This window comes from Acomys russatus, chromosome 14 (assembly GCF_903995435.1).
Source record: "Acomys russatus chromosome 14, mAcoRus1.1, whole genome shotgun sequence".
Taxonomy (NCBI): domain Eukaryota; kingdom Metazoa; phylum Chordata; class Mammalia; order Rodentia; family Muridae; genus Acomys; species Acomys russatus.
This window is the reverse complement of record NC_067150.1, coordinates 13531957-13553678: the sequence shown is the minus strand read 5'-3', so window position 1 is coordinate 13553678 and position 21722 is coordinate 13531957. Positions and strand designations below refer to the sequence as shown.

Below are 21722 nucleotides of genomic sequence, written 5' to 3'. Positions count from 1 at the left end.
CTATTTTATATTTAGTAATTTATGTATTTATATACTTATTGAATTTAATTTTTTTGAGACAGGTTTTCTCTGTTAGCCTTAGAAGTCCTGGACTTATAGACCAGGATGGCTACACCTCAGAGATGTGTCTGCCCTGTCTGCTTAGAGCTGGGATTTAAGATATTTGCCACCACTTTATACCTAGAATTAAATATTTTTTTTCTATTTTGCTCTATATAAACTTGCAAAATGAGTTTCAGATCTACATTCTGTCCCTAATAGTTAGGATATCAATCCTTTACACACCATAATGAAAACATTTTCTACCACAGAGGAAAAAAAATTGGCTCTCTCTCTCTCTGATTTTCTCTGTGTGTGTGTGTCTCTCTCTCTCATTCTGTGTGTGTGTATGTGTGTGTGTGTGTGTGTGTGTGTGTGTGTGTGTATTCTGGGTTTATTGTTGTTGTTTTTGTTGTTGCTTTTGTTTTTTAAAACAGTGTTACTCTCTGTAGCCTTGGCTGTCCTGGACTAGCTTTGTTGACCAACTAATAGAGATCCACTTGGCTCTGCCCTGCAAGTTCTGGAATTAAAGGCCAGTGTCACAATGTCCAGCTAAGTTTTTGTTTTGTTTTGTTTTGTTTTGTTTTTTAGGCAGGGTTTCCACACATAGGCTTGGCTGTCCTAGGATCCCATTGTAGAACTCTGTGTCCTCAAAATCATACAGATCTGCCTGTCTCCACTTCCCCAGTGAGAGGAATAAAGGTATGTGCCTACATGACAGGCTGTGATCTTAATTCTAATATGTATTATGTCTAAAACACCACTTTATCCCTGGCTTCATAAAAAATCATTCACTTCTAAATTTATTTACTTTTTGTTTATTTATTTATTTCCTAAAACATTCTGTAACTCTGGGGGACCTGGGAAAATAGATATTCCACTCAGTGCATACTGAGTTAAAGGTGTACTCTATTGATCTCTGCTTCATTTAGACCTTTCTGCATAGTAGTGCCCTGGCTGTATTTTATAGTTTTGTTCATCTGTCTTTGGATTTCCACACAGTGCTCTCCCATTGGGCTGTAGCCCAGGCCTTTCACATTAACTGTTGTAGGAAATCATTACTGAATTGCTGGGTTGGATTTGAGTTCACTCAGGATTGTAGGCCAGGGAAGCCTTGAAATTGAAATTTCCTTGCACTATAACTCTTATGGACAGAGATCCTTCTGTTCCGGCCCTCCTGGTGCTGGGATTGAAGTTGTGCATGACTTGGGAGGCCAAAGCCAGTGGGTCCCCTTATGCTCAAGGTCAGCCTGATGTATATAGCAGTTCCAGGACAGCCAGGCCTATGCCATGGAGAGAACTTCTCTCAAAATCCCATAAAAGGACTGTAGGATGTTGAACTTGTCCTATGGTTAGTAAGAAAAACACCCATGCAATGGATACAAAAACTATTGGTTATGGGACTCAGGGATGTAGGGTCCATTCCAACCTGGCAGCTACTAGAAACCCTGAATTCAGCATGGACATTTCGTTTTATTTCACCTTAGGCTGGGTTTCATACCACAGTGTCCTCACGCTAAGGCATTTTGGGGGGGAGGCAAGGAGAGTTCATGAGATTTCTCAACGTCCATAATTACACTTCTCCACATGTATCCCTTGACCTGTTCATTCCGTGTGTGTCTCTAGTGAGCTCTGAGGATTACACTGCAGAGGAATTCCATCATTACTTGATTAAAGATATGATAAAATCAATACACAACATTTATTAAAATTGTTTATTTGTATAAGTAAATATCAACTGCTGGCAACATGGTATAACTTATTTAAAACCATATATCAACACAAATTTATGGATTCCTATCCTATAAGTTTTAACCACATTTAAAAGAGCAGATGAGAAAATATTAATACTAATACTATCTTTTAATATAGCTACATAAATATATTGGATCCAACATCTTTAATGACTTAAATAAAAATTTATAGAAATTGTAAAATTTGAAAAACATACATACACCAAAACAACGGTTTTCATTGGAGAACACAGAGACAAGGATTCACTAAATCAGAATAATATTGTGCTTTCAGTATGAAAATGTAAGAGGTTATTTTGACAAACATCACCTTAAATAAATGACAAATATTAAAAGATATATCTCTAAATCCCTATTTAAACAGTCTATGTTCCAGATATATTTCAAAATATTCTACTACTCTATTAACATTAGAAATTTTACAATCTATACATGAGCTAAAAAAAATGAAATGAATATTTCAGTAAAAATAGTCTCAAAGGTACTCATAAATATATTATAAAGCAAATAGACATGAATATGGCTTAGAATATTCAGCACCTAAAGAAATAAAAATCATTTTAATTTTATTTAAAATTGCACTCAGCAAAGTAACAGCAGTAATGGTACTGTTGTATTAAAGCCCAATCAGATAACATTAGAGAAATAATATGTGTTTGTACCTATCTATTAGCGTTTCTACTTATTTTTAGTTTCAGACTTGGTATTCATTGGGTCCAACTCCAAGGCCTGAGAAACCCTCCCTTGAATGAGCTGATACACTTCATATGTTCATGGGTAAGCTTTGTAAGGATGATTCCATAGTTTCTTCAAATCAAATGTGAATAACTTTTATGTGGTGCTTCTGAAGGCTTCTTCCTGAGCCTAGGACTCCGATTCAGGCAGGAGGATGGCAAGCTCCCTTCTCCTCTCACTCCTCCTTTGTCCTTAGTGAGAAAGGAAAGTCATAGGAGAGAAAAGCAAGGGAGTATAAAAACCCAGAGAGGACAGTTCTTTCTCTATCAGGGTTGTCCTGGGTTTGGATTTGAGATTGGAACGTGGATAAAACTGCGTCTAAATTACATGGTTCCCTGAGAAAGACATCCTTCATCTTCATCGGAACTGCTAGATTACAAGGAGCTGCTATAGTCTTCCTGTTTCCCATCTTCTGTCCTAATCTGAATGGATGTATCGGAGCCACCATCACGTCCCGTAGTAGTCTCTGAGGAATCTGCCCCAGAATCCATAAGCCCTTGTGCCTTTTCAGGCCATGCTGGCAGGCCCATTTCTTAGGAGGACTACACATCTGTTCGAGCACGCTTGGGGCTTCTGCCTCCAGACATGGCCATGTTCTTTCGCTTCCCACAGGAAGCCTTTGCCTCTGTGTAGGATGCATATTCCTCTGGTGACAGTTTCTGGAGCCAGCGGTCCAGCTTCACCCAGTATTGTTTCTGAAGCTCCTCGGCCTGTTGCTTATAAAGTTCTCTCTGGTCCCTTGGGACTCTGTGCCAACGCCTGCTAATCTCAACCCAGCGCTTCCTGTAGGACAGATGGTGCAGCTCTGGGCTCGACCAGGAATCTTGGTGAAATTTCTGGTAGCCGTTCATAGGAGGTTTCTTGGGTTCTCCCTGAAATATCTTGTTGGAAGAAAATGCTTTGGGCACTGCCGTTTCTAGAGGACTCTTTCCCGTTTGCATAACTCTTTCTGATTTTTTAGACTCTTTGATTCCATGACTCTTCGGCAGCACAGACTTCTTAGGATGCACTACACCAGCATGTTGTTTCTTGAACTGAGTCAGCTTTTCCTGGAAGTCTTGTTTGTCCTTTTGGAAGTCTTGAATATATCTCTCCTTGACCTCCTCAGGCAGCTGATTGTATTCTGTAGCTATGACTTTAGTCAACTGCCCAGTGGTGTACTTGGGGTACAGCTTAGAGTACTCAGCTCGCTTCTCCTTGTAAAAGCGCATATAGGCCGTCAGGGGTCTTTTGGGGAAGCCAGGGTGTGGCTTGACTTTCTCAGTTTTGCCAGGTTCTTGAATTCCTTCCTTGGCCTCCAACACCAATTCTGTCAGTGTGCGGAACTTCCTCAAAGGATGAGAAATCTGCATCCACTTTAGTTTGCACGCTTCTCCTGAATACTGTTTTAAAAGCTACTTTGTCCCAGTCTAGGTCTGCCTGGGTTTTTTGGAAGGTCTGGAAGTCACCTGGTGGGATGTTACTCTTGATGGATTCCAGTAAGTTCAGAAGGTCTCCTTTGGACCATTGGCCTTGGTTATCAGATGATGCCATTCTGTGCTGAGATTCTGTGCCCACGAACAATAGCTCAGTTGTACAAACTCTTCCACAGCAGCTTGAACAGCTTGGAAACACAGCTTAGGAGGCTCTTTTGGAATTCCACAGATCCTGTGAATCAGTATTCTGAAGAGAAACAAACAAACAAACAAAAGTTACGCGTCCTTATTGGAACTGTTGAACATCAGGTATGACTGGTGATGTGATGCTCATAGAACTCACTTACTATTAACAATTTATCCCTTAAAAATAAAAGGTGTTTGGATTATTCGCCATTGGTACAGGTGCACGCTCTTGTGCCTCCTTTACCAAATCTTAATAGAACTTGCCTAAAATCGAGAGAATGAAGCTGCTGGAGGTGGGGTACACCTTTAATTCCATACCTAGTATGGTAAATCTCTGTAAAATCAATGATAGCCACTTCTATATATCAACGTCTAGGACAACCAGTGCTAGATAGAAAGACTTAGAAAGTAAAGGTAATTGACTTGCAAACCAGAATGGAGAGGTTTAGGTGACACACAAGAAAACCATCTCTGTATTGTTAAAACCTATTTGAGGCAAAAGAGTACATCTTCATTTACTGTGGAAGATCACATACACATAAAATTATATGATTTCTGTAATGAACGCAGAGTATAGATGCCATGCTAAAATCAATTTATAAGTAGTCTCTGTACATTCAAATTTTAGATTGATAAAGATCATAAAATAAGTGAGGGAAACCATGTTAATCTTAAATCTTAATATTATGTGAGATTAAAATTTTGTGCCCAATATTAAACTGAAAAGAACATCATTCTCCGTATTAAGGATCACTATAATACTATTTGAAATTTCCTGAAACCAGTGAAATAATGAATTCATGGGATGAGGAATTCCTCCTACCTCTAGATGTCTGGTCTTCTAAAAGCTGCCCTTGTTTAGGAGGTTGTTGGGTCTTCTGATTCTCCCGACAAGAATGTGACTTGAAATAAGGTCTCTGCAGTGTAACCACATCCATGGGCCTCAGAACTAGGCAAATTTTGGAGCTCACCAGCTTTTATATAGAGATCTGAAGGCTCCACCCTAAGTTGGAATGTTTAGGTATTAGCATAATTAAATTGACATGTATAATCCCCTTCTTTAAAGCACTGGGCACATTCTGAGTCTTGCTTTATCTTTCTGGGCATTTTGCTGTTGTGAGAAGGATGAGGCAGGGTTTATCACAGACCCTTCCATTGATAAGGTGATGATCAATTTTAATAAATAATTGTGATGGGGAGAATGGGTTAAATTAAAAATCTAAGCTTCTGGACACCCAAGTAAGGAGTCCTCTACCTATCAGCTCTCAGTCTCTCTGTCTCTCCTCCAAGCCACCCCCCCCCCACCCCCTCTTGCCATCAGGGTTTCTCTGTGTAGCCTTGACTACCTGGATTTGCTTTGTAGACCATGCTGGACTTGATCTCACAGGGACTCACCTACCTCTGCCTTACAAGTGCTAGGATTAAAGGCAATTGCCACCACACCCAGCTACTTTTTAAAATTTTTGTTTTGTTTTTTATGCAGGGTTTCTGTGTAAATCCTTGGTTTTCTTGAAATCCTTTTGTAGACCCAGATGGTCTCAAAATCACACAGATTTGGCTGTCTCTGCCTCTGGAGTGCTGGGATTTAAGGCATGTGCCTTCCTCTCATCTCCTCACAGAATTTTCTGTAAATCTGACTATACAGCATGTAACCAATGAAGCCTCAAATATACAAGATAGAAATAATAAGTGTATTAACCTTGCATCCTACCATATAACAATGCAATATAAACTTCTCATTCCTGAAGAATAAGGACTGAGAGTTATTTTAAGTATATCAATTGTAAAGACAACCAACCTATCTATTATTACAAATCACTCCAAAATATTGCTTACATCACGTGGACCTAAATAATAAATGTTCCTTCAATACTTTGAATGGGTGAAAATCAGGATTGTTAACGATGAGCTTACTTCATATTCAAAGTTCTCGTGCCTCAACCTCTCATTATTGCTCCCGCAAAACTGAGTTGTTTCCCTTTTCTTTTTATTTACTTTCTTAGTGCTAGAGCTAGAAATGAATACATGCCAGGGAAGTCCTTCATGAACCGAGTCTCCAGCAAGGAGCTCATTCAAAGTATAATATCACTAAACAAATGTGTCTAAATCAACACATTATTAAAATATTCTCTAAATAGTTAAAAACATATTTGAAACACAGGACTATAATGTTTTCCAGTGGAATAATTCATATATGTAGCATTATATGATTTCTATAATGAACACTAAGTATAGATACCATGCTAAAAGTCATGCTATAAGGCATCTCCACACCTTCCAAAGTTAGATTCACAAGGATCATAAAATAAGTGAAGAAACCGTACTCATCTTAATTTTAATGTTATGATAGATTAAAATTTGAGGCTCAAGAATGAACTGGAAATAAGAGCATTCTCTATGTGAACTATCACAAGGACTTCTACATGAGAATTCCTGGGCTCAGACAACGTATAAATCCATGGACTGAGGATTTCCACTCACCTCCAGATCCCTGGTCTTATCAAAGCTTGCAGGAAGGTCTGCCCTTTGCTTCAGAGATGCTGTGCCTTCTGATCTCTCTGGACAACAGCTTTGACTGGAAGAAGGGCCCCCACTGCGTAAAACACCTCCTAGGGCCTCTGGACTGACTCAGTTTCACAGTTCTCAAGCTCTTATATAGAGATCTGAAGACCCCACCCTAAGGCAGGGTGTGTTGCTATTAGCATAATTAACTTAAGTTGTATAATCTCCTTCTGTAAAGCCCTGGGCACACCCTAAGAGTGGCTTTTACCTTTTGGGTATTTGGCTGTTGTGAGATGCCTGAGGTAGGGTTTATCACAGACCCTTCCATTGATGAGGTGATAATAAATTTGAAGAAAGTACTGTGATGGAAAGATTTGGTTAAATTTAAATTCTAAGCTTTGAAAAACACAATAAGGAGTTCTCTCTCTCTCTCTCTCTCTCTCTCTCTCTCTCTCTCTCTCTCTCTCTCTCTCTCACTCACTCTCTTTCTCTCTCTCTCTCTCTCTCTCTCTCTCTCTCTCTCTCTCTCTCTCTCTCTCTCTCACTCTTTCTTCATCTGTCATGACCTCTCTCTGATACAGGGTCTCTATTATGTATATCTAACTATCCTAAAAGTTACTATATTGTTCAAACTGGACTCCAATTCACAGAGATCTGCCTCTGTTCCCAGGTGCTAAGATCTAGGGCATGTACCACCACTCCTGGGTGAAAAAGACATTTCCTTTATGGAGTAATTAGAAGCAGGAAGATTCACTGTCAACCTGAGCCACTCTTTTCTTAAGAGTCCACATGAAATGGAAGAAGTTTTTGCTTTTTCCTGCTTGCCTTCCCTAATGACCTCCATTTTGTGTATGTAACTGCTGGGATCAATACAAAATTCAACCTCACCAGGACTCTAACAGAGACTGGAGACAATTAGCTATCCAGAAATCCTCCAGGTCTCTATTTATACTGTAGAGTCATCCAACCTTATGGGCTTAACAGTTACATGATTTTTGTTCCTCTGGTTGTGGGACAGCCATTGCTGGGCTACTCAGAACATATCCTGTAATCCAGTCTAATAAGTGGCCTGTTTGTTTTACAGTATCTTATCAGATTTTTTTCCTTTAGAATTTCTGACTGCTTTGTGCTTCCAAATGTCACATTGAAACCCCCTCTTCTACAATTTATAAGCACCAATTTCAAACTAATAATGTATTTAATTTCTTTGAAGGGAAATTATATATTTTGAGTTTAGGATAAATATTTTTTTCAGATAAACTTTCTTTTACAGCTCTAGCTGTGCTAGAACTCACTAAAAATAACATCAGGCTGAAAAATAAAATAAAACTGAAAAAAAAATGGATGAGAAATTTAAAACCCATAGTGGTATATGATAAAGATTCAGTTTTCATACAAATAACAGTAATAATAAATGTGTGAAAACAAAGCCTGCTTTAAAAAAAAAAAAAAAAGACCAGGCTTGCCTCAAACTCACAGAGATCAGTCTGCCTCTGCCTCCTGAGTTCAGGGATTTAGGGAGTGGGCCAACATTCTTTAGATACTGCCTTTTGTCAAGAGATGCCTTGAGAATGCTTTGAAGAGCAGCCAATGTCTGAGCTGAAATATTGATTGAAATCAGTATCAGGGTCTCATTATATAAAAACTCTTAAAGTTTGCACTGGAAAACTGCTTCTATTCCCGGGTTGGTGCCACATCCCATCAATCCCAGCACATGGAAGGCAAAGGCTGCTGTGTGGAGAGCCCCCAAGGACCACACCCTAAGATGGCGCCTGGCACATCGCCAGAGCGGCCTCAGTAAAAGACAAACAGGTCCTTATTTGGGCATAGCCCACTGCCTGCGGTAGTTTCGCCTTCGTGGACCTCTGAGGATGCGAGACGTGGTGTGAATTGATTGGATGATAGAATGCTTTATTAGTGTGTGACGGGTGTGGTTCAGGGGAGTTGCTTGCACGAAGAGCTTGAATGAACTGCTTGGAGAAGAACTGGTGGTCGTGTCTTTACTGCTGGTCGGGCGCGGTGCGACAAGTGGTGGCTCGTAAGGGGAACCTCACTGTCCACTTCCCCACCGTTAAGTTCAGAACTCCAAGTGGTCAAGGATCCCGGTAAGTGGAGCTTACGACCCCTGGAAAAAGGGGAAAGTCTCTGGAAGGGAGCTAATCCTAAAGTCTCTGGAAGGGAGCTAATCCTAAAGTCTCTGGAAGGGAGCTAATCCTAAAGTCTCTGGAAGGGAGCTAATCCTAAAGTCTCCAGAAGGGATCTAATCCTCAAGTCTCCAGAAGGGATCTAATCCTAAAGTCTCCAGAAGGGATCTAATCCTAAAGTCTCCAGAAGGGATCTAATCCTAAAGTCTCCGGAAGGGAGCTAATCCTAAAGTCTTCAGAAGGGATCTAATCCTTAGGTCTCCGGAAGGGATCTAATCCTAAAGTCTCCAGAAGGGAGCTAATCCTAAAGTCTCCAGAAGGGAGCTAATCCTAAAGTCTCCAGAAGGGAGCTAATCCTAAAGTCTCCGGAAGGGAGCTAATCCTTAAGTCTCCGGAAGGGAGCTAATCCTTAGGTCTCCGGAAGGGAGCTAATACACAAGGTTTCTCAAGAGAAGGAAAAGTGAATGTATGGGTGCGTCGCTTTCTTGCCCGGTTTTCACTGCCCTCCAAGAACTACTAAAATCAAAGGGACTTAAGATTAAAAGTAAAACCTTAGAAACCTTCCTGACTGAATGTGATACAGTGGCCCCATGGTTCGCGATGTCTGGCCATCTTTCCCTCTCGAGCTGGGATAAGCTAGCCATCTTCTAGGTAACTGGTCAGCCGACTTCAATGGCCTGATGAGGGAACTTCGACTGTTGATTAAACTTGGGTGTAGGCAGAGGTGAACTCTGAGGAAGTGTGCGGATCCTTAACAGCACTTTGGACACTGGCTTCATCCTGCATTCCACTGAAATCCTGTTTACAGAGTTCCTAAGCTACAAAGGACATGAGAGGTTTCCTGCACTGTCTCCACCTGCATCCTCTCTGAAGCACACAGCTCCTGGGCTTTCCACAGGTTCTGTTGGTCTTTCCTTTTCACGGTGATCTTCCCAGGGTTAGAAGTTATGCTAAACACAGGCTTTTGGATGATGCGACTGGTCAACCTCATAGGACTTCTGGCAGTTTCTCCAAGTCGGCCTTTGCTTTGGACCTCGAACTTTCTCTTGACATCCAAGACCTCTCTTGCCATCTGTAGTTTCTGGGGTATCATACTTCTTCTGAGTCCTCCCCTTGAAACCTAAGAGAAATGTAAATAGCACAGGATCACATTTACTACTAGTTATACAGAATTTGCTCAGGTCTGGATGGTTTATCCTGCATTTTCTCAGAGGAAAGAGCTTCTCAGATCAATGTACAGACTAAAGCTATTTGTGAAAGTTTCTAAAACTGAATATTGAACTGTGTAGGGTGAAGCAGCAGATTTTGATCTTTGCCAAGGCACCAAGGCTGCTATAATGTAGGTTCTAGTTGTCAGGACTCTAAGCCATCTAGGTCCACGTGACTAGGAAGGATTCAAAGCTGAGTATGCCTGTCTCCAACAAACTAGTTACAAACGATTTTCTCCATTTTCCTTTAAGGTGACCCTCTCAACTTTTCTTTCTCATGGCCACTAATGTTCCAAATCTACCCTCAGTGGCACACAGGCATCACTAGTGCAGACGCCCTCCATTCCAGGTTGGGCAAGAACACTAGCTGTCCATGAAGGGACAAAAACCATCCAGATATACATGTCATCTGAGCACTAATTAAGGAAGCTTAAATATAATGAGAAAAAACAATATGAACATTCCACAGTTACTGTGAATTATGTACTCAGGATCAAAAGCTGCCCCGGAACTGAGTCCCCTGCAGGCCCCTCCATGGCTGTAGACTTTGACCTTAAAGGCTCCACTATGGAGATGCAGACAGGGCTTGGGTAGCTGCAAACAGCAGGGTCCTTCCCATCTAATTCTACTTCTATATAGCAAAAGAGATAGGTAAATTAATTATCAGGCAATCCAGCCCACAGATTAGCATATTGTGTTCAGACTGTCAGGGAGACTGGGCCTGGTTGCACAGGCCTTTAATCTCAGCAACCCCTGGGGCAGTGACAGCAAGACCTCTGGGAGTTCAAGGCCAGCCTGGTCTCCAAGTGAGTCCAGGACAGCTAGGGGCCCTGTTGTGCAGAGTAACCTTGTCTTATGTAAGCCAGGCTTCATGGGGCACAACCTTAATACCCAGCAGTTCAGGATGCAGAGACAAGCAGATTTCTATGAGTTCCAGGCCAGTCTGGTCTACAGAGTAATTCCAGGACAGGATGAGCTCTGAAACACAGAGCAACCCTGTCTTCAGAAAGGCAGGTGTGGTGCTAAAAGGCTTTAATCTCAGCACTGGGGAGGCAGAGGCATTAGGAGCTCTGTGAGTTCACCACCAGCCTGGGCTATCTAGTGAGTTCCAGCACAGTACTATGTGCTTTTGTAAAAATAACAGAAATGGATATGAGGTTAAACAATGCCCAAGTATTAAAACAAAATTTGCTAATCTTAAGACTGAAATATCATGTCATTCCTGGTAAATCATGCTTGTATAATTCCTACTCATGTTCCTATTGGTTAATTATCTTTAATCCTACTCAGAATTATGCACATATTTGCATTGTTGTTGTTGGGTTTTTGGTTTTTTTGTTTTTTTTTTTGGGGGGTGGGGCACACTTTCTATTTGACACTGTTGTTCTAAAATTCACTCTGTAGACCAGGCTGGCCTCATTTCAAAAATCAGCCTGCCTCTGAGTGCTGAGTCCTTGGAAGAAAGTATGTGCTTCCACTGCACAGTTGGAAATTAACACTCCATTCTAATATAAATTGTGACACTTCTATCTGCCTACTTAATAATTAAGTGATTATCCTTTGCATACCCTACTTAGAGGTGATATTTTTAGGAAAAAAATAATTCTATTTTATATTTAGTAATTTATGTATTTATATACATATTGAATTTAATTTTTTGAGACAGGTTTTCTCTGTTAGCCTTAGAAGTCCTGGACTTATAGACCGGGATGGCTACACCTCAGAGATGTGTCTGTCCTTGTCTCCTTAGAGCTGGGATTTAAGATATTTGCCACCACTTTATACCTAGAATTAAATATTTTTTTTCTAATTCCTCTATATAAACTTGCAAAATGAGTTTCAGATCTACGTTCTGTCCCTAATAGTTAGGATATCAATCCTTTACACACCCTATGACACCATTTCTACCACAGTGGAAAAAAAATTGGCTCTCTCTCTCTCTCATTTTCTCTGTCTCTCTCTCTCTCTCTTTCTGTGTGTGTGTTTTGTGTTTATTGTTGTTGTTTTTGTTGTTGCTGTTGTTGTTTTTTAAAACAGTGTTACTCTCTGTAGCCTTGGCTGTCCTGGACTAGATTTGTTGACCAGGCTGTCTTCCAGCTCATAGAGATCCACTTGGCTCTGCCCTGCAAGTTCTGGGATTAAAGGCCAGTGTCACAATGTCCAGCTAAGTTTTTGTTTTGTTTTTTAGGCAGGGTTTCCACACATAGGCTTGGCTGTCCTAGGATCCCATTGTAGAACTCTGTGTCCTCAAAATCATACAGATCTGCCTGTCTCCACTTCCCCAGTGAGAGGAATAAAGGTATGTGCCTACATGACAGGCTGTGATCTTAATTCTAATATGTATTATGTCTAAAACACCACTTTATCCCTGGCTTCATAGAATATCATTCACTTCTAAATTTATTTACTTTTTGTTTATTTATTTATTTCCTAAAACATTCTGTAACTCTGGGGGACCTGGGAAAATAGATAGATATTCCACTCAGTGCATACTGAGTTAAAGGTGTACTCTATTGATCCCTGCTTCATTTAGACCTTTCTGCATAGTAGTGCCCTGGCTATATTTTATAGTCTTGTTCATCGGTCTTTGGATTTCCACACAGTGCTCTCCCATTGGGCTGTAGCCCAGGCCTTTCACATTAACTGTTGTAGGAAATCATTACGGAATTGCTGGGTTGGATTTGAGTTCACGCAGGATTGTAGGCCAGGGAAGCCTTGAAATTGAAATGTCCTTGCACTATAATTCTTATGGACAGAGATCCTTCTGTCCCTGCCTTCCTGGTGCTGGGATTGAAGGTGTGCATGACTTGGGAGGCCAAAGCCAGTGGGTCTCCTTATGCTCAAGGTAAGCCTGATGTATATAGCAGTTCCAGGAAAGCCAGGACTATGCCATGGAAAGAACTTCTCTCAAAATCCCATAAAAGGACTGTAGGATGTTGAACTTGTCCTATGGTTAGTAAGAAAAACACCCATGCAGTGGATACAAAAACTATTGGTTATGGGACTCAGGGATGCAGGGTCCATTCCAACCTGGCAGCTGCCAGAAACCCTGAATTCAGCGTGGACATTTTGTTTTATTTCACCTTAGGCTGGGTTTCATACCACAGTGTCCTCAGGCTAAGGCATTTGGGGGGGGGGGGAGGCAAGGAGAGTTCATGAGATTTCTCAACGTCCATAATTACACTTCTCCACATGTATCCGTTGACCTGTTCATTCCCTGTGTGTCTCTAGTGAGCTCTGAGGATTACACTGCAGAGGAATTCCATCATTACTTGATTAAAGATATGATAAAATCAATACACAACATTTATTAAAATTGTTTATTTGTATAAGTAAATATCAACTTCTGGCAACATGGTATAACTTATTTAAAACCATATATCAACACAAATTTATGGATTCCTATCCTATAAGTTTTAACCACATTTAAAAGAGCAGATGAGAAAATATTAATACTAATACTATCTTTTAATATAGCTACATAAATATATTTGATCCAACATCTTTAATAACTTAAATAAAAATTTATAGAAATTGTAAAATTTGAAAAACATACATACACCAAAACAACGGTTTTCATTGGAGAACACAGAGACAAGGATTCACTAAATCAGAATAATATTGTGCTTTCAGTATGAAAATGTAAGAGGTTATTTTGACAAATATCACCTTCAATAAATGACAAATATTTAAAGATATATCTTAAATCCCTATTGAAAAACTCTATGTTCCAGATATATATCAAAATATTCTACTACTCTATCAACATTAGAAATTTTACAATCTATACATGAGCTAAAATAAATGAAATGAATATTTCAGTAAAAAATAGTCTCAAAGGTACTCATAAATATATTATAAAGCAAATAGACATGAATATGGCTTAGAATATTTAGCAGCTAAAGAAATAGAAATCATTTTAATTTTATTTAAAATTGCACTCAGCAAAGTAACAGCAGTAATGGTACTGTTGTATTAACGCCAAATCAGATAATGCTAGAGAAATAATATGTGTTTGTACCTATCTATAAGTGTTTCTACCTATTTTTAGTTTCAGATTTGGTATCCATTGGGTCCAACTCCAAGGCCTGAGAAACCCTCCCTTAAATGAGCTGATACACTTCATATGTTCATGGGTAAGCTTTGTAAGGATGATTCCATAGTTTCTTCAAATCAAATGTAAATAACTTTTATGTGCTGCTTCTGAAGGCTTCTTCCTGAGCCTAGGACTCCGATTCAGGCAGGAGGATGGCAAATTCCCTTCTCCTCTCACTCCTCCTTTGTCCTTAGTGAGAAAGGAAAGACATAGGAGAGAAAAGCAAGGGAGTATAAAAACGCAGAGAGGACAGTTCTTTCTCAATCAGGGTTGTCCTGGGTTTGGATTTGAGATTGAAATGTGGATAAAACTGCGTCTAAACTACATGGTTCCCTGAGAAAGACATCCTTCATCTTCATCTTCATCGGAACTGCTAGATTACAAGGAGCTGCTATAGTCTTCCTGTTTCCCATCTTCTGTCCTAATCTGAATGGATGCATGGGAGCCACCATCACGTCCCGTAGTAGTCTCTGAGGAATCTGCCCCAGAATCCATAAGCCCTTGTGCCTTTTCAGGCCATGCTGGCAGGCCCATTTCTGAGGAGGACTACACATCTGTTCGAGCACGCTTGGGGCTTCTGCCTCCAGACATGGCCATGTTCTTTCGCTTCCCACAGGAAGCCTTTGCCTCTGTGTAGGATGCATATTCCTCTGGTGACAGTTTCTGGAGCCAGCGGTCCAGCTTCACCCAGTATTGTTTCTGAAGCTCCTCGGCCTGTTGCTTATAAAGTTCTCTTTGGTCCCTTGGGACTCTGTGCCAACGCCTGCTAATCTCAACCCAGCGCTTCCTGTAGGACAGATGGTGCAGCTCTGGGCTCGACCAGGAATCTTGGTGAAATTTCTGGTAGCCGTTCATAGGAGGTTTCTTGGGTTCTCCCTGAAATATCTTGTTGGAAGAAAATGCTTTGGGCACTGCCATTTCTAGAGGAGTCTTTCCCGTTTGCATAAGTCTTTCTGATTTTTTAGACTCTTTGATTCCATGACTCTTCGGCAAAACAGACTTCTTAGGATGCCCTACACCAGCATGTTGTTTCTTGAACTGAGTCAGCTTTTCCTGGAAGTCTTGTTTGTCCTTTTGGAAGTCTTGAATATATCTCTCCTTGACCTCCTCAGGCAGCTGATTGTATTCTGTAGCTATGACTTTAGTCAACTGCCCAGTGGTGTACTTGGGGTACAGCTTAGAGTACTCAGCTCGCTTCTCCTTGTAAAAGCGCATATAGGCCGTCAGGGGTCTTTTGGGGAAGCCAGGGTGTGGCTTGACTTTCTCAGTTTTGCCAGGTTCTTGAATCCCTTCCTTGGCCTCCAACACCAATTCTGTCAGTGTTCGGAACTTCCTCAAAGGATGAGAAATCTGCATCCACTTTAGTTTGCACGCTTCTCCTGAATACTGTTTAAAAGCTACTTTGTCCCAGTCTAGGTCTGCCTGGGTTTTTTGGAAGGTCTGGAAGTCACCTGGTGGGATGTTACTCTTGATGGAGTCCAGTAAGTTCAGAAGGTCTCCTTTGGACCATTGGCCTTGGTTATCAGATGATGCCATTCTGTGCTGAGATTCTGTGCCCACGAACAATAGCTCAGTTGTACAAACTCTTCCACAGCAGCTTGAACAGCTTGGAAACACAGCTTAGGAGGCTCTTTTGGAATTCCACAGATCCTGTGAATCAGTATCCTGAAGAGAAACAAACAAACAAACAAAAGTTACGTGTCCTTATTGGAACTGTTGAACATCAGGTATCCCTGGTGATGTGAGGCTCATAGAACTCACTTACTATTAACAATGGAATAATTCATCCCTTAAAAATAAAAGGTGTTTGGATTATTCGCCATTGGTACAGGTGCACGCTCTTGTGCCTCCTTTACGAAATCTTAATAGAACTTGCCTAAAATCGAGAGAATGAAGCTGCTGGAGGTGGGGTACACCTTTAGTTCCATAACTAGTATGGTAAATCTCTGTAAAATCAATGATAGCCACTTCTATATATCAAAGTCTAGGACAACCAGTGCTAGATAGAAAGACTTAGAAAGTAAAGGTAATTGACTTGCACACCAGATGGAGAGGTTTAGGTGACACACAAGAAAACCATCTCTATATTGTTAAAACCTATTTGAGGCAAAAGAGTACATCTTCATTTACTGTGGAATATCACATACACATAAAATTCTATGATTTCAGTAATGAACGCAGAGTATAGATGCCATGCGAAAAATCAAGTTATAAGTAGTCTCTGTACATTCAAAATTTAGATTCATAAAGATCATAAAATAAGTGAGGAAACCATGTTAATCTTAAATCTTAATATTATGTGAGATTAAAATTTTGTTGCCCAATGTTAAACTGAAAAGAACATCATTCTCCGTATTAAGGATCACTAATATTACTATTTGAAATTTCCTGAAACCAGTGAAATAATGAATTCACGGGATGAGGAATTCCTCCTACCTCTAGATGTCTGGTCTTCTGAAAGCTGCCCTTGTTTAGGAGGTGTTTGGTCTTCTGAATTCTCTAGACAAGAATTGTGACTTGAAAGAAGGTCTCTGCAGTGTAACCACATCCATGGGCCTCAGAAGTAGGCAAATTTTGGAGCTCACCAGCTTTTATATAGAGATCTGAAGGCTCCACCCTAAGTTGGAATGTTTAGGTATTAGCATAATTAAATTGACATGTATAATCCCCTTCTTTAAAGCACTGGGCACATTCTGAGTCTTGCTTTATCTTTCTGGGCATTTTGCTGTTGTGAGAAGGATGAGGCAGGGTTTATCATAGACCCTTCCATTGATAAGGTGATGATCAATTTTAATAAATAATTGTGATGGGGAGAATGGGTTAAATTAAAAATCTAAGCTACGGGACACCCAAGTAAGGAGTCCTCTACCTATCAGCTCTCAGTCTCTCTGTCTCTCCTCCAAGCCCCCCCCCCATCCCCTCTTGCCATCAGGGTTTCTCTGTGTAGCCTTGACTACACGGATTTGCTTTGTAGACCATGCTGGCCTTGACCTCACAGGGACTCACCTACCTCTGCCTTTCAAGTGCTAGGATTAAAGGCGATTGCCACCACACCCAGATATTTTTTAAAATTTTGTTTTGTTTTTTATGCAGGGTTTCTGGGTAAATCCTCGGTTTTCTTGAAATCCTTTTGTAGACCCAGATGGTCTCAAAATCACACAGATTTGGCTGTCTCTGCCTCTGGAGTGCTGGGATTTAAGGCATGTGCCTTCCTCTCATCTCCTCACAGAATTTTCTGTAAATCTGACTATACAGCATGTAACCAATGAAGCCTCAAATATACAAGATAGAAATAATAAGTTGTATTAACCTTGCATCCTACCATATAACAATGCAGTATAAACTTCTCATTCCTGAAGAATAAGACTGAGATTTATTTTTAAGTATAACAATGTAAAGACAACCAATCTATCTATTATTTAAAAAATCACTCCAAAATATTGCTTACATCACGTGGACCTAAATAATAAATGTTCCTTCAATACTTTGAATGGGGTGAAAATCAGGATTGTTAACGATGAGCTTACTTCATATTCAAAGTTCTCTTGCCTCAACCTCTCATTATTGCTCCCGCAAAACTGAGTTGTTTCCCTTTTCTTTTTATTTACTTTCTTAGTGCTAGAGCTAGAAATGAATACATGCCAAGGAAGTCCTTCATGAACCGAGTCTCCAGCAAAGGAGCTCATTCAAAGTATAATATCACTAAACAAATGTGTCCTAAATCAACACATTATTAAAATATTCTCTAAATAGTTAAAAACATATTTGAAACACAGGACTATAATGTTTTCCAGTGGAATAATTCATATATGTGGCATTATATGATTTCTATAATGAACACTAAGTATAGATACCATGCTAAAAGTCATGCTATAAGGTATCTCCACACCTTCCAAAGTTAGATTCACAAGGATCATAAAATAAGTGAAGAAACCGTACTCATCTTAATTTTAATGTTATGATAGATTAAAATTTGAGGCTCAAGAATGAACTGGAAATAAGAGCATTCTCTATGTGAACTATCACAAGGACTTCTACATGAGAATTCCTGGGCTCAGACAACGTATAAATCCATGGACTGAGGATTTCCACTCACCTCCAGATCCCTGGTCTTATCAAAGCTTGCAGGAAGGTCTGCCCTTTGCTTCAGAGATGCTGTGCCTTCTGATCTCTCTGGACAACAGCTTTGACTGGAAGAAGGGCCCCACTGCATAAACACCTCCTAGGGCCTCTGGACTGACTCAGTTTCACAGTTCTCAAGCTCTTATATAGAGATCTGAAGACCCCACCCTAAGGCAGGGTGTGTTGCTATTAGCATAATTAACTTAAGTTGTATAATCTCCTTCTGTAAAGCCCTGGGCACACCCTAAGGGTGGCTTTTACCTTTTGGGTATTTGGCTGTTGTGAGATGCCTGAGGTAGGGTTTATCACAGACCCTTCCATTGATGAGGTGATAATAAATTTGAAGAAAGTACTATGATGGAAAGATTTGGTTAAATTTAAATTCTAAGCTTTGAAAAACACAATAAGGAGTTCTCTCTCTCTCTCTCTCTCTCTCTCTCTCTCTCTCTCTCTCTCTCTCTCACTCACTTTCTCTCTCTTTCTCTCTCTCTCTCTCTTCTCTCTCTCTCTCACTCTCACTCTTTCTTCATCTGTCATGACCTCTCTCTGATACAGGGTCTCTATTATGTATATCTAACTATCCTAAAAGTTACTATATTGTTCAAACTGGACTCCAATTCACAGAGATCTGCCTCTGTTCCCAGGTGCTAAGATCTAGGGCATGTACCACCACTCCTGGGTGAAAAAGACATTTCCTTTATGGAGTAATTAGAAGCAGGAAGATTCACTGTCAACCTGAGCCACTCTTTTGTTAAGAGTCCACATGAAATGGAAGAAGTTTTTGCTTTTTCCTGCTTGCCTTCCCTAATGACCTCCATTTTGTGTATGTAACTGCTGGGATCAATACAAAATTCAACCTCACCAGGACTCTAACAGAGACTGGAGACAATTAGCTATCCAGAAATCCTCCAAGTCTGTATTTATACTGTAGAGTCTTCCAACCTTATGGGCTTAACAGTTACATGATTTTTGTTCCTCTGGTTGTGGGACAGCCATTGCTGGGCTACTCAGAACATATCCTGTAATCCAGTCTAATAAGTGGCCTGTTTGTTTTACAGTATCTTATCAGATTTTTTTCCTTTAGAATTTCTGACTGCTTTGTGCTTCCAAATGTCACATTGAAACCCCCTCTTCTACAATTTATAAGCACCAATTTCAAACTAATAATGTATTTAATTTCTTTGAAGGGAAATTATATATTTTGAGTTTAGGATAAATATTTTTTTCAGATAAACTTTCTTTTACAGCTCTAGCTGTGCTAGAACTCACTAAAAATAACATCAGGCTGAAAAATAAAATAAAACTGAAAAAAAAATGGATGAGAAATTTAAAACCCATAGTGGTATATGATAAAGATTCAGTTTTCATACAAATAACAGTAATAATAAATGTGTGAAAACAAAGCCTGCTTTAAAAAAAAAAAAAAAGACCAGGCTTGCCTCAAACTCACAGAGATCAGTCTGCCTCTGCCTCCTGAGTTCAGGGATTTAGGGAGTGGGCCAACATTCTTTAGATACTGCCTTTTGTCAAGAGATGCCTTGAGAATGCTTTGAAGAGCAGCCAATGTCTGAGCTGAAAATATTGATTGAAATCAGTATCAGGGTCTCATTATATAAAAACTCTTAAAGGTTGCATTGGAAAACTGCTTCTATTCCCGGGTTGGTGCCACATCCCATCAATCCCAGCACATGGAAGGCAAAGGCTGCTGTGTGGAGAGCCCCCAAGGACCACACCCTAAGATGGCGCCTGGCACATCGCCAGAGCGGCCTCAGTAAAAGACAAACAGGTCCTTATTTGGGCATAGCCCACTGCCTGCGGTAGTTTCGCCTTCGTGGACCTCTGAGGATGCGAGACGTGGTGTGAATTGATTGGATGATAGAATGCTTTATTAGTGTGTGACGGGTGTGGTTCAGGGGAGTTGCTTGCACCAAGAGCTTGAATGAACTGCTTGGAGAAGAACTGGTGGTCGCGTCTTTACTGCTGGTCGGGCGCGGCTCGACAAGTGGTGGCCCGTACGGGGAACCTCACTGTCCACTTCCCCACCGTTAAGTTCAGAACTCCAAGTGGTCAAGGATCCCGGTAAGTGGAGTTTACGACCCCTGGAAAAAGGGGAAAGTCTCTGGAAGGGAGCTAATCCTAAAGTCTCTGGAAGGGAGCTAATCCTAATGTCTCCAGAAGGGATCTAATCCTCAAGTCTCCAGAAGGGATCTAATCCTAAAGTCTCCAGAAGGGATCTAATCCTAAAGTCTCCAGAAGGGATCTAATCCTAAAGTCTCCGGAAGGGAGCTAATCCTAAAGTCTCCAGAAGGGATCTAATCCTAAAGTCTCCAGAAGGGAGCTAATCCTAAAGTCTTCAGAAGGGAGCTAATCCTTAGGTCTCCGGAAGGGAGCTAATCCTAAAGTCTCCGGAAGGGAGCTAATCCTTAGGTCTCCGGAATGGATCTAATACACAAGGTTTCTCAAGAGAAGGACAAGTGAATGTATGGGTGCGTCGCTTTCTCGCCCGGTTTTCACTGCCCTCCAAGAACTACTAAAATCAAAGGGACTTAAGATTAAAAGTAAAACCTTAGAAACCTTCCTGACTGAATGTGATACAGTGGCCCCATGGTTCGCGATGTCTGGCCATCTTTCCCTCTCGAGCTGGGATAAGATAGCCATCTTCTAGGTAACTCGTCAGCCGACTTCAATGGCCTGATGAGGGAACTTCGACTGTTGATTACTACAATCAACTCCACCCGTGTTGACCTGAATTTTGCAGATGGACTCTCCACTTGGCTGGGGACCGCTGTTAATCACCTGAAGGAATGGGTGGGCATCGGGACTCTAAGCATTATATTCCTGGGTGTGAGTGGTGTATGCCTGTGGTGTATTTGTCGGTTAAGAACATCTCAACATAGCACTCAGGTCCTGATGGCTCAAGGGTTTGCAGCAGTTGAGGCAGGACAGTCGCCTCAGATCTGGCTGTCTGTCCTGAAGAATTGACACAATGTTTCTCATCACGCTCAGGGTGTGAGGCAGAGCACTGCACAGGAGGTACATTGTATGCAGTTAATAGCCTTCTGGGGAGCAAATTTGATTGCATGTGGGTTGGTATCCCAGACCCCACCTCCGGGAAAAAGGTGCCAGGCCAGGTCTGGCACTCAGCAAGCGAAGGGTTTGCTTGAGGGCAGTGTGAACAAGTGTCCATGGAAATGTATGGAGCTAGGTCTGGCACGTGGCGAGTGAAGGGCTTGCTTGAGGGCAGTGTGAACAAATGCCCATACATACCAGAGATCAGACCTCTACTCTCACCTGTTGTGTTGAAGTCCTGATGTGTCATTTATAAAACAAAAAAGAGGGAACTGTGGAGAACCCCAAAGGACCACACCCTAAGATGGCGCCTGGCACATCGCTAGAGCGGCCTCAGTAGAGGACAAACAGGTTCTTATTTGGGTATAGCCCACTGCCTGCGATAGTTCCGCCTTCGTGGACCTATCAGGATGTGAGACGTGGTGTAAATTGATTGGATGATAGAATGCTTT

General features: G+C 40.9%; 2 pseudogenes; both read right to left on the bottom strand.

Moving 5' to 3' along the window:
- Positions 1–2851: 2851 nt before the first annotated feature.
- On the bottom strand, positions 2852–4061 carry LOC127198728 (upstream-binding factor 1-like protein 1; annotated as a pseudogene).
- Positions 4062–14400: 10339 nt separating this feature from the next.
- LOC127198727 (upstream-binding factor 1-like protein 1) lies at positions 14401–15615 on the bottom strand (annotated as a pseudogene).
- Positions 15616–21722: the final 6107 nt, after the last annotated feature.